Source organism: Rattus rattus, chromosome 6, assembly GCF_011064425.1.
Source record: "Rattus rattus isolate New Zealand chromosome 6, Rrattus_CSIRO_v1, whole genome shotgun sequence".
Lineage (NCBI taxonomy): Eukaryota > Metazoa > Chordata > Mammalia > Rodentia > Muridae > Rattus > Rattus rattus.
The window spans coordinates 28,760,107-28,774,186 of record NC_046159.1 but is presented as its reverse complement, the minus strand read 5'-3'; positions in this window follow the sequence as shown (position 1 = coordinate 28,774,186).

Genomic DNA, 14,080 nt, shown 5'->3' with positions numbered 1-14,080 from the left:
GGTCAGCCTCCCGGTTCTCCTGCATTTGCACCCCCAGGGTGAGCGCAACAGCACTGCTCCGAGTAGCCCACCCAGTGCCACCACCAGCAGTGGGCAGGCTCTGCTCTCTTACCCTCACGCCTCCGCAGTCAGTATCCCTATGCTGCTCAGTGAGGCATGGGGCCCACTCTCCCGACTGCTGCAGCCAGGTCAGCTCTCCCTCTCGCCCCACTGGGGCCCACTCACCCATGCCACCGGGGCCAACTCTACTGTGCTGCCCAGGCAAGGTGCAGAGTCATTTCCCCAAGTGCCACAGCCAGTGAGGAGCTGGGCCAGCTCACTTGTCCTCATAAGGAGCCAGAGAGGGAGGGCATCGCCCTCGTGCCCAAGCCAGCTCATGTCAGATGAGTGTCGAGCCAGCTCATCTGCCCTCAGGACCCCAGGGTCAGCTGTTCTGGCTGCCTCAGGTGGCGAGGGGGAAGAGGGCATCATTTCCCCACCCGCCCACCTCACAGCAGACCTGGACCACCAGGGCCAGCAGCTCCACTGTGTTGCCTGGGCAAGGTGCAAGGCCAGGAGGGGTCAGCTTTCCAGAGTGCTGCAGCCAGTGAGGGGTGGGGCCAGTCCTGCATAGTCCTTGGCTGTTTTATTTGGTCCCAGGTGGCTGTTCCAACCAGTGCAGTCTCCATGATCCCTAGTGGTAATATGAGCTGTGACACTGACACCGACCCCTCCTGCTGCATGGCCCTGAGTGGCAGCACAGACTGGAACTTCACCATGGCCTCAGGTGGCAGGGCTGGCCACTCACAATAGGCTTCTCCTCTCCACCCTAACGTCTCTCGTTCCCTCTTCATAATGCTTCATAATTCTCTTTCTCTCCCATCTGCCCACTGCTTGTACATCGTAGTGGCTCCTGCTGCAGGTGGGCCGTGTGGCTGGGGGCTCTCTGCCCTCATAGTATGGCATGGTGGCAGGGGAGCCTCTAGGTGTCTACAAACTGCCTGTGTGGCATGGCGCTGGACGGGTCTTTGGACTTCTTTCCCTTCCCAAGTTGCCTGGTGACAGAGGTGTCTTCTGTGAGTCTACTGGCCCGCCCATGCAGGTTGGTAGCAGGCAGGTCTTGGACTTCTCTCCTCACCTGCTTTGTTCCCAATTTATTTTTAATATGACATAAAACAGTTTTATTGAGATATGATTCTAGTTGGGTGTGGTGGCACATGCTGTACTCAATACAGGGAAGGCTAAGGCCAAAAGGTCAAGGCCTGACCTGCATAGCAAGCACTAGGCTAGCACACCGTACACAGCCGGCGTAAGGCAGCTAGGACACCGTACATAGCAGGTGCCGGGCTGGTACACAGGTGCATAGCAGGTGCCGGGCTGGTACACAGGTGCATAGCAGGTGCCGGGCTGGTACACAGGTGCATAGCAGGTGCCGGGCTGGTACACGGTACATAGCAGATTCCAGGTTGGTACACGGTACATAGCAGGTGTCGGGCTGGTACACCGTACATAGCAAGACTTCTCTCAACAAACAACTCCCAAAGAAACAAACAAGCAAAAGGAGATCTGATTCTCTCACCATGACATTCACTTATGTAAAGTGTACAGTTCAGCCTGGAGTGGTGCCGTCTATTTATACTTGGGAGACTGCAGCAGGAGGATTGCTGCAAGTTTGAGGCCAGCCTGGACTCCACAGGGAGTTCTTGGTCAGCCGGAGCAAACACAGTGAGACCCTGTTTTAGAAATAAAGAAATCGGACTGAGTGGGGACGCAGCTTGGTTGGTAGAATGCTTCTCCATGCAGGACACTCCACGCAATGGGACTTTCTCCAGGAATCTCATGGTGGCAGAAGGGAAAGGTGCCAGACAGAGGGAAAACTTGCCTTACTGGAAAGAGATGTCATACAGTTCTAACTACTTGTCCAGCCTTCTTACGGAATGAGCCAAGCCCAGACAATGAGGCGTTAATGGTGGTTGGTCAGAACGGCTGAGGTGTGACTATAGCAGGCCTCTGTTTAAACTGTCATCTCACTTTAGGACAGACTGCACTGAGTCACTGTCCCTTTCCCCAGTGTGTCCTTACCAAGCAGACACCCCCCCCCCTTCTGCTTTTTACTGGTAACTGGGTTTTAAAAATTGGCTTCTTAAAGGATGGATGGCCAAACTTGGCCTTTTTGGTACATCCTGGGACCCAAGTCTGTAAGGAGCGGTGCAAGCCTGTGACACAACATTCAGGTGGAGGCATGAAGATTAGACGTTCAGGGATAGGGTCCATGGCTGCACAGTGAGGCTGAGGCCAGCCTGGGCTATACACACGACCTTGTCTCAAAAAATAAAAAGAGAGAAGGAAAGAAAAGTCATGGCTTTTGAGTTAGGAGTCGAGGAAGAAGGCTGACTCGGCAATGGAAGTTTGAGTGTGGGAGCCTGAGGGGAGGGTTTCTTGGTAATGAGTAAAGCTGTTTTGAGGCAGACATTGGTTTAGGAGTGGAAAGAGAAAAGAAAAAGCTATTGCGGGCTTAGCAGGGAGTGTCAGCCCTGCACTGTGGGAGGGGTTTCTGGCCTGTACAAGTACATAGCTCTTTAAAAGGGGATAGCAGTGGGTCCTGGCCCCTTAACAAGTCCTGCTTCGTCCACCTGGCTGCAGACCGTTCTTTTGAGGTCGTGAGCTACAACCTGGTGATCCTGGGCCTTGCCTGGGCCTTGCCTGGCCAAGGGAAACCCTGGCTGTGTTTTTTTTTTTTTTATCAAAAGGAATTATCTTATCGCCAAGCAAGCCATTTGTAAAAGGGGTCACCGATGAATGACCATGGAATTTCAAGTTCTGAGACAGGGCAGTTATAATACTTCCTCCTTCCTCAAAATTAGTGTGTTACCAGGGCTACCAGGGCTGGGCCCCGCGGCTGACTCTGACGGAGGGAATCCATTCTCAATGGTCTCCGAGCTTGCTGACATCTGACTGACTAGCTAAGGACTGGCGTGGCTAGATAAGGTACTAGCGACTCAGCCGGAAAGCTGCTGAGAGCAGTGGAGGCATACCAAGTCTCAGAAGCAAGGACTGGGGCTGGGCGGGTGGAGAGAACAACTTGAGGCCACGTCAAGCATGAGCTAACGCTCCAGAGACAATGGGGAGTTTCTGTCACTCCCTCCATACATTAAGTAGCAGATGACAGGTGGGTAGGTGTTAGGTCGCCCTCCTCTTGGGGGTCCACGTGAGGGCGCCACACTCTTCACTGGCCTGATGTGTTGGGCCTGGTTTTTCTGATAAGGGAATTTTCGGGGATTGCGAAGCACCCTGCTGTGTCCCTGCGCTGCCTCTCCCTTGCAGGTGTGAAACACTTATCAGTCCGCGCCTCATGGTTGCTTCTAGATGGGTTGCGTTTCAATCTGCACAGCCAGATCCAGGATCTTTGGGCCTCCCAATTTTGCCCTCAGAGTGGAATCCCATGTGTTTTTAAAACAGGAGTCCCTGGGGAATGGCCTAATTAGCATAGGGACTGTCCCAACCTGGGAGGGACAGAGAGGGCACAGTCTCAACTTCCCCTCCTCTGCCTTCATGTTCTTTAGTTTTAGTTTCAATTTCCTGTAGTTTTCGTCTGGTGCTTGCAATTAACCCCAGAGCCCTGTGCATGCCGAGTGTGTGTGCGTTACCAATGGGCTGCCCATACCTGCAGCCTCTATGATTCACAAACGTTTTACACTCATTTTTTTTCCTTAAACACAAAACCCCCTGCTTTTTCAGCAGAATGTGGGATTAAAGGCCTGTGCTGAGACAGGGGTATCTCTGTGAGTTCCAGGTTAGCCCGGTCTACAGCGTGAACTGTCAGGCCACACTATAGTGAGACCCTGTCTCAAAAAACCAAACCAAAACAATGACAGCCAGTTCTTATAATAAGAAAACCGCTTTGGGTCTGGGATGCAGCTCATTGGTGGGAGGGAAGGTTTAGCATGCTCAATTCATAGCACCGAACAACAAACAATTTCATGGGACAGTTGTCAGCCACAGTGACAAATATCCCTGTGCCAGTGAAGATGATTCACACCAAGATAGTCTCTCTCTTCTCTCTCCCTCTCTTTCTCCCTCTATTTCTCCCTCTCCCCCTCCCCCTGCCCCTCCCCCTCCCCCCCTGTGTGTGTGTGTGTGTGTGTGTGTGTGTGTGTGTGTGTGTGTGTGTGTGTGTCCAGTTTTGTAGTAGAGGGGCTTAGAGTGCTCAGCTGTAATGAAGCACTTGGGAGGTGGAGGCAGGGGGATCAGATTGAAGGTCGTCCTCTATATACAGGCACAGATTGGTCTTGACTTCATCATCCTTCTGCCTCTTGAGTGCTGAGGTTATGGGTACATTCCTGGCTAATGTTTTTGTTTTTTTGAGACAGGTCACAAGGAGCCCGACATGTCCTTGAACTTGTTCTGTAGCTGAAGTTGACTTTGACCTCCCGACCTTGTCACTTTTACTCCCAAATGCTGGGATTATTTCTCGTGTGCAGTGGCCCCTTTCTTTCTCTTTCTCCTCCGTGTGTGTGTGTGTGTGTGTGTGTGTGTGTGTGTGTGTGTGTGTAGTGTATGCATGTATATGCAATATCTCCTTTCTTCTTTCTCCTGTGTATGTGTGTGTAGTGATACATGTGTTTTATATATATACATATATATATATGTTTATATATATATATGTATATGGGGATGTGCTTGACTCTCTCTCTCTCTCTCTCTCTCTCTCTCTGTGTGTGTGTGTGTGTGTGTGTGTAGTGTATGCATGTATATGCAGTGTCTCCTTTCTTCTTTCTCCTGTGTATGTGTGTGTAGTGACTTGACTCTGTGTGTGTGTGTGTGTGTGTGTGTGTGTGTGTGCATGCCTGTGTAGGTCATAGGTAATTTTGAGAATCTTCCTCTTTTTTCACCGTTAAAAAAGGATTTCACTAGTTTTAAAATTGTGTGCGCGCATGTGTGGGTGTGCACTCATGAGTGCAGGCGCTTTCCCAGGCAGGGGCATGAGATCCTTTGGAGCTGCATTACAGCTAGCTGAGAGCCACCTGCCGAGGATGCTGGGAATTAGACCTGGGTCTTCTGCAAGAGGACTATGTTCTCTTCACTCCAGAGCCATCGCTCTAGCCCCATCACCTTATCTTTTGAGACAGCGTCTTTTCATTGAACCTGAAGTTTGCCATTTCTGTTAGACTGGCTGAGGCCAAAGGCCTGACCTTGGACCAACCTGTCTGCATCCGCAGTGCTCCAGTGCTAGTGTTACTGGCTCTTATATGGGTATTGTGGATCAGAACCCAGGGCCAGTGCTTCTACAGCTAACAGTTTACCCACTGACCTCTCTTTTTGGAAGATAAAATCAAATGAAAAGATTTTGTAGTTTTTAATATATGTGGTACTTTTTTGAGAAATGGTCATTACGATTTCTTTGTTTTGTTGTTTTTTTTTTTGAGACAGGTTTTCCCTGTGTAGCCCTGGAACTCACTCTGTAGACCAGGCTGGTCTCTAACTCACAGAGATTGCCTGCCTCTGCTCCTCGAGGTGCTGGGATTAAAGGCGTGTGCCAATACCGCCTGGCTGGCCATTATGTTTAAAGATTTATTCATTTATTATATACAAGTACACTGTAGCTGTCTTCAGACACACCAGAAGAGGGCATTGGATCCCATTACAGATGGTTGTGAGCCACCATGTGGTTGCTGGGAATTGAACTCAGGACCTCTGGAAGAGTAATCGGGTGCTCTTAACCGCTGAGCCATCTCTCCAGCCCTGGCCATTATGTTTAAACTGCCCTCGAGCCCTGTGCTCAATATCCTTCTACCTCAGCCTTCTGATTAGTCAAGCCAATGTGCGTACCACCTCATCCAGCCATCATGTAAATTCTTGAGAGCTCCTAGTTGTTTATAACAAACTAGTCAGACATTAATATAGTAACCTCTCATGAGCAGCGTTGTGATCCTCCACACTGAGGCTCTGAAGCTGCAGCACGGGGCTGGAGAACCATTTGTCCTGAAGAGATGGGATGAGCTCATCTGTCTCTGTTTCCTTGCTGTGCTCTTTGGTTTGAGCACGGGGTCCACAAGCCTCAGGTCCACTTCTGAGTTGGTCTATCTGCCTTGGAGAAGACAAACAGACCAGCATTGCATCTGAAAGCTTGACTTGTATAGACACTGTGCCCAGCATCCTGTGCCCTACGTCCCTCAGTAACACAGTGAGACCTAGAAGTGGGAACTAAGCCGTTAGTCAATCAAAAAAACCTTTAACATTAATTGCCTATCACATTTTAACTTTGTTGATAATATTACCTGTGTGCTCATTGCTTCATGGGGGAGTGACTCAGAACATGAAATTAATTTCTACAAGAAATTATGAAAGAGAAATAGGTCTCCCAGTGTGATTCCTTTAAAAGTTTTATTGATGGATTAGGAAATGTGCTTTTGGATTATCATTTATTATTGCTAATATGTAAAATGTTTGAATGTTGTCAAATTTGGGAACACTGGCCAAATACTGTAGAAACATAAGAAGCAAGATTCAAGGGTAGGTACTTCATGCTTGTTTGTGCAGTGCCCGGTCTTAAATACACTTTGAGTAGGCGATGGTCTTTAAGAGTATTGTTGGGCCGGAGAGATGGCTCAGCTGTTAAGAGCATTGACTGCTCTTCTAGAGGTCCAGAGTTCAATTCCCAGCAACCACATGCTGGCTCACAACCATCTGTAATAGAATCTGATGCCTTCTTCTGGTGTGCTTGAAGACAGCTACAGTGTACTCTAATACATAAAATAAATAAATAACTCTTTTAAAAAAGAATATTGTTTATATCTCAATGGCCTTAAGAGAGCCCTTAAAAGAGTTCAAGTCCTGGAACTTGAAGCAGGCCCAATCCGCAGAGGAGGTCCAGGCTTGGGTGGGTACCTGTTCCTGGTTTGCTTTCTGTGCCTATGACAAACTTCGGCTTAAACCCCATCCCCATCAAAACCCATCACTGAGAGAAGACGGAAAAAGGAGATACGGCAGGAACCTGGAGGTAGAAGCTAGGCAGAGGATGTGGAGGAAGGCTGAGAGCTGGATCACCCTGGTTTGTTCAGTTTTCTATCTTATAAAACCCGGGCACATCTGCCTGCTGAGCGGTAGATCACTGACAGTAGGCTGGGACCTCCCACATTTATCATTTATTAAGACAAAGTCACACAGATTTGCCGACAGGCCGGTCTTATGAAGGCAATGCACCCATTAGCATCCCCATTTCTAGATGACTCTAGCTTGTGTCGCTTTGACCAAACAAACCACAGTCCTGAGCTGGAGAAAGGGCAGATTAGGGGTAGGTCCATAGCTTGGGGAATGGCCAGAGTGTGGTAAAGTCATACCTGGGGATCTGGGATGTCAGGGGAAATGGCCTGGGTTCGAGGCTTAGGGGTCTAGAATACAGGGGTAGGGCATCGGGGGCTGGCAGTGAAGGCCCTAGGCATGGAGGGAAGGTGGAGTTGAAGGGGGATCAGGTCATGAGGTTGGGAGGTGGATTTGGGAGAGACTCTTCAGGAGGGGTGCACAAGTCTGGGGAAGGGCCGTAATGGAAGCAGAGCTGCCTGGACGCTGACCCAGAAGCTCGTGCCACAGAAAGCCCATGTCCTGGAGTTAAGTGGGGAGCAAGAAGGGCTTTCTGCGTGGCTAACGAGTGGAGTGGAGGGAGCTTTGCCCACAGGGCACCTTCTCCATTTCAGGAGTTTAGGAGGCTCCAGATGTAGGGCAGAAATAGTGAAGGCACAGAATGGGCTTAGGGAGAAGGGTATTCTTGTCTTTTCTGGGACCAGTTGGGTGTCTTCTAGGAATTGGGGGTTGTCTCTTTTCCTTTCTCCTCTGTTTTCAGTCATGGTGGCTGGTGGGTGTCTGCAGTCTTCAAGGGGACAAAGAAAGATTGGGTAAATCCAGGATAAGTTAACCCTGTATTACAGTTTGAGACAGGCGGTTCTTGGTGATCACCAAGTCTACATAAGAGCTGTGTAGCTGAATTAAAGGTTAAGGCAGGGCTGGTGATGGGGCTCAGTGGATAAAGCCACTTGCCTTCAAGCCTGATGATCTGAGTTGGATCCTTGGACAGAACTGACTCCCCTAAGTTGTCCTCTGACCTCCACAGGCACATCTTGTGCAAACCCTCCACACTCAATCAATCAATCAATCAATCAATCAGTCAGTCAATCAAATGACTTTGGAACATGGAGCATGTTCTTAAGTTTTCTATTTTACTAGTTTATGTGTATGGGTATTTTGCCTGTATGTATATCTGTGAACCACTTTTGTGCTTGGTGCCCATGAAGACCAGAAGAGAGCGATCGATCCCTTGGGTCTGGAATTACAGGTAGTTATAAGCTGCCATGTAGCTGCTGGGATTTGAACCCAAGTCCTCTGGAAGAGGAGTCAGTGCTCTTAACAACAGAACTATTTTTCCAGCCCCTGTTTGGTTGGTTGGTTTTGTATGTTTGTTTTTGAGTGCTAGAGAGATGGTTCAGAGTTAACACCCCTTCCTGCTCTTCTGGAAGTCCAGAATTCAGTATTTAGCACCCACATTGGGCTGCTTACAACCATCTATAACAACAACTCTAGGGGATCTGACACCCTCTTCTGGCCTCTGTTAGCAACTGCACTCACACACCCATACCACCCACACAGAAATATGCATAGTTAATAAAATGTAAAGGCAGCCAAAGGGACAGACTGGAAAATGTTCAGCCTTCACATCTTGTCCCGGGCACTCACTGGACACCTGCAAGTCCACTGAGGAGTCAGCGTAGGCCCCGTGTGATGGCGTGGGCCCCATGTGATGGTGTGTGCCTTTAATCCCAGCATTCTGGGAGCAGAGTCTGGCCAGCCTAGTGTATATAAGGAATTCCAGGCCAGCCAGGGCAACCCTGATTTCAAACAAAAAAACCAAAGGCTGAAGAGATGGCCCAGTGGTTAAGAGCACTGGCTACTCTTCCAGAGGACCCTGGTTCAATTCCCAGCACCCACGTGGAAACTCACGTCTGCCTGTACCCCAGTTCCAGGTCTTCTGACACCCTCACACAGACACCAATGCACAGAAAAGAAAGGTAGATTAACAAAACAAAAACAATTCCTAAAACAGCAACAAAAATGACTGTATTCCACAGAAGTGGCCTTCAAGACCATGAAAAGTAACTTAGGTAAACATCATAACATACGGCAGAAGAGCTATTCTCTGCCAAGCATGTGACCTGTAAAATAACTCACCTTTAAGCTGGCTGAGAGCTGGTGAGCCTGCAAGGTGTATCTAGGTTTGTCTTTAGCAACTTGATGGGCGAGAGATTGACTCTAGGAGGCTGCGATTTTCCTTTGACGCGCTGCCTCACATCAGAGTTGATTTAGGATCCATACTAAAAACAGTTCATGGAATGAGATTCTCAATCCCCCTTCCTCAGTGACAGAACTTGGATGTTGTCTGGCTATGTAAAGTGGGACTGTGTTAGGGTTTGGTTGTGGGACAAGGGCTTAGACTTGGGCATGGAGGAGGGTCAGGACACCGGTGTGTGTGTCAGTGTGGGGGAAGACGCAGAGTTTAAAATACAGAAGCTTCGTCAGTATAGAAATGTCTCTACTGAGGGCTATTTTGAATAGAAAAAAAAGGACAAAGAAACAAAAAACCAACTAAAACAATGTAAATGTGCATTAAAGGACTGTCCACGGGGCTGGAGAGATGGCTCAGTGGTTAAGAGCACTGACTGCTCTTCCAGAGGTCCCGAGTTCAAATCCCAGCAGCCACATAGTGGCTTATAACCACTGTAATGGGATCTGATGCCCTCTTCTGGTGTGTCTGAGGACAGCTATAGATATAATAAATAAATACATCTTTTTTTTTTTTTTTTTTTTTAAAAAAAAAAAGAGTGTCCACACTGACCAGAAGAAGACAGTCATAAGTTCTCTCAGGCTGGGAGCTTAGTTATCTATGAAGCAAATGGGTTTTTTCCCTCTGGACTTACGAACTGAATGGATTCGAACTCGTATGTATCTACGAGGGTTAATGTAGGTGGCAGATCATGGATGGGAAGCAGGGTGCTAACACATCACCTATGCGGAGTTAAGACTGTCATATAAACTAGATGGAGGACTGAATCGACACAAGTTTTAAAACGAGTGCACAGTTGAAACTGGGTTCACCTCAAGCTGCGAGAACTGGAGTGAGCGATGGGTGTTACACACCTCCACATACCTGCAACAGCAGGTCTTTCTGTCTGCCGCTGCAGCCTCTTTGCCTGACTGCAGCTTAGGATGTAGGCGAAACAGCGCCAAGGCACTGTTGGCAGAGTTAAGAGTCTTCCGACTCACCATTTGAAGAAGCAGCAGCATGGCTAATTTGAGGAACGCATGGGCGGTTGACGGGGTGGTGCAGCCAGTTGGGAAGGGGGCGTACTGGTGTTTGGAGTCTGTTCTCCACACGGGCAGAACCTGTGGCCTGGGAAACCTGCACGTTAAGAGCAGTAGAGGGGTTGTTGGGGGCGGGATGTGGCGGGGAGCAGCTGTGGCTGGGCAGGCTGGAGGCATGAGGAAGGACCAAGGGGACCAGGAAGAGCTGGTCATGTGGGGAGGGGGAGGAGGACTCTGGAAAGCCTCTAACAGTGCTTGACATTTTCCAGGGGCTCTCAGTGCATTTAATTGGCTTCATGTACCCCAAGGGCTAAGAATCCCTGTGTTCCTTTACGGAACAGAACTTGAAGTTTGGACAGGATAGACTTTGCGGGGCTCATCCGTCTCCACAGCCCCAGCTTCCTGCAGGGGAGCAGGTGATATCGGAAAATAGAGGCACCGAGTGGCAGTGTCACCTGTTGCTAAGCGGTCAAAGCAGAGTTGGAATGTGGGTAGTCAGTTTCAGAAGTTGGTAGTGGCAGCTTTTGTGCAGGAAGCCTGAATGTGGGCCAAGTGAGTGAGGCAAAAGGGGTTCATGCAGGAATTTCTCCCATGACGATTTCATGGAGTTGCACTCGCTACTGCCCCCAAGTCCTTCCCCCTATACTCCTGGCATGCATCAGAGCATGAAATACTCATGGGTCACTGCTCCATGGGGACACAGGACTGTCCAGAAAGGCTGGAACAGGTCCTGCAGGCTGTCAGGCCTACAGAGGTCTGTAGTCAAGCCCAGGAAGGACCACTACCTCACCCAAATTCTTCTGTCTCTGACTCATGGAGCCCAGGCTAGCCTCAAGCTCATTTTTTAGCTTGAACTCCTGATCCTTCTAGGTGTTGGAAGTGTAGGTATGCAGCACCAAGCCAGGCCCCTTCTTTTGAGACAGGATCTCACTATGTAGACCAGGCTGGCCTCAAAATCACGGAGATCCACTTGTCCCTGTTTCCGAAGTGCTGTGCTGATTAAAATTGTGTGCTATCACACCTGGCAAGCCCAGATCCTTAAAAATTTTTTTTAGTTTTTTTTTTTGTTTGTTTTTGTTTTGTGTGTAGGCCAGGGGTCAACACAGGCTAAGCAGGTACTCTACCAGGTCCATAGCTCTGTTTTCTCCTGAATATGACTAACACGATGTATGTCCGTCTTCCCTACAATGGAGAAGAGGCGAAGTGATGCACATCTGTATTTCTATATGGCAAAGGGGGAAAGTGATGCTCATCTGTATCTCCTCTAACAGGGAAGAGGTAAGGTGCAGAGTCTGGGAAAACGTACGACTGGACTTACCATGCAGAGCGACAGCCTTGCTCCGTCTGGGGAAGGTCCTACAACCCATTTATAACAACCTGTCCTCAGGGCCAACTCTCCTGGAGCTGGCTGTTCAGACGGGGTTAGGGTCGGCTGGAGACCTATGGGAAAAGCTGATGGGGCTCTCCCTGTTGTACTCTCACCTCAGGAATGAAGCATGGCCCTTGTGGTCCTGAAGTCCTGTCTTCTCTGCCTTCATGTCTGCGACGCTGCTCCTCTGCCTCTCTTTGTGTCTGCCTGTGTCTGTGCCTTCCTCTCCAGCCTCTGCGTGACTTCCCACCTCTTCATCCCACCTCTGTAATTTCCTGGTTTTATGGGGCTTGCCCGTATTTGTTTGTCTGTTGAAATTTCTGACTCCAGATGCCCTGATCCTCTGAGCTAGTTTTAGCAACACTCTGTCTGGATACTCACAGTTCTCTCGTGTGCCCGCTGAGTGCTGGACTGCCTTTGTGGGCTGGGCCTGGTCTCTGAGGAAAGTGGTCCCCTTCTGGTGACCAGAACAGGGACAGTTAGCAGACTCAGCCTCATTCCCACCACTGCTGTGCTCCCGGCCGAGATACCCATCCCCAGGTTAGGGGGCAGTGAATTCAGGGTCGACAAATCTGTTCAAGCCCACAGGAAGTGCCATAGTCTCACTTCCCTGCCCCTTTCCTGGTCATTGAACATCTAATTGAAATTCTGTCCAGAGTCAGGACTTGCTTGTGGTTTTAAGACAGACAGGGTCTATGTAACTCCGGACAGACTGGATCTCACTATGTAACTCGGGTTGGCCTCAACATCAGTGATGGCAATCCTCTGGTCTCAGCTTCCTGAGTGCTGGAGTTGTTATGTTTCTTCACTCCCGGCCTTAGACTCCCACCGCTCATGCTGTTGTAGAGGTTTATAAGGTGAATGCTACACCGGTTAGGCTGTCAGAACACTACTAGGAAACATGCCTGCATAGGCTGCAGCCCAGCATTTCATACACAGAGAACTTGGGCCACATTGCACGCTGTGCGTTTCCCATCCATTTCCCTGCCTGCTGCTGCTCTCCCTTGCTCAAAGACTGGCACGGGCTCAGCTTTCCCAAAGGACTGGACGGGACCACTCACGGCTTGATCTGACTGAAGTAGAGGCAGGGATGGGACAGGAATGTTTAGTGGGGCAGGAACGTTTTCACACCATCCAGGTGCCTTGACCACTAAACTTAACCAAATACAAGGTATCTTGTCTAATATTAATTGGGTCATGATATATTTTATATTTTTAATATATATGTATTATTAAAAAGTACAAGGGCTGGGAAGATGGCTCAGCAGTTAGGAGCCCTTGTTGCTCTTTCAGAACCTGAGTTCAATACTCAGCACCCACATTTGGCTCACAATTACCCATAACACCATTGCCAGGGGATCTGATGCCCTCTTCTGGCTTATGTGGGTCATGCACCCATGTGGTGCACATACATACATGCATGCAGGTGAAACACTCAAACTCATATGCATAAAATAAGTCTGAAAAGAAATGGATGGGGCCCCATGTAGCTCAATGGTAGAGACCTGTGTCTCAAGGTTTCTTTTGTTGCAACAAAACACCATGACCAAAAAGCAAGTTGGGAAGGAAAGGGTTTATGTGACTTACAGTTCCATATTTCTGTTCATGATAGAAGGAAGTCAAGACAGGAACTCTATCAGGGCAGGAACCCGGAGGCAGGAGCTGATGCAGAGGCCATGGAGGGGGCATTGCTGTTTACTGGCTTGCTTCCCGTGTCTCTGTTCAGTCTGCTTTCTTTCTTTGTTTCTCTCTCTCTCTCTCTCTCTCTCTCTCTCTCTCTCTCTCTCTCATTCTTTTTAAAAAAGATTTATTTACTTATTTTTTGCATTTCAGACACACCAGAAGAGGGCATTGGAACCTATTATGAATGGTTGTGAGCCACCATGAGGTCACTTGGAATTGAGCTCAGGACCTCTGGGAGAGCAGTCAGTGCTTTTAACTGCTGAGCCATCTCTCCAGCCCCCAGCCTGCTTTCTTATAGAACCCAGGACCACTACCCTAGGGATTGCACTACCCATAATGGGCTGGTCCTTCTCCCATCAATCACTAATTAAGAAAATGCTTCACAGTTGGACTTAAGAGGCATTTTCTCAACTGAAGTTCCTTCCTTTCAGACAACTCTGTCTTGTAGCCAAGTCGACATAAGATTAGCCAGCACATTTTGCCTAGTGAGGACTGTACCATAGGTTCCATCCTGAGCATTGTTTTTAAAAGATGAATATGTATATGAGCGTATATGCATAGTCTTTATATACAGTTCCTGGAAAAGCACTGTATTATCTAGTCACTGTATATGCAAATGTATAACTTTGCTAATTATAATGTGTGTATATTTGCATATCTTTATATTGCTCTGTCTCCACTTAGAATTAAAATAAGGAC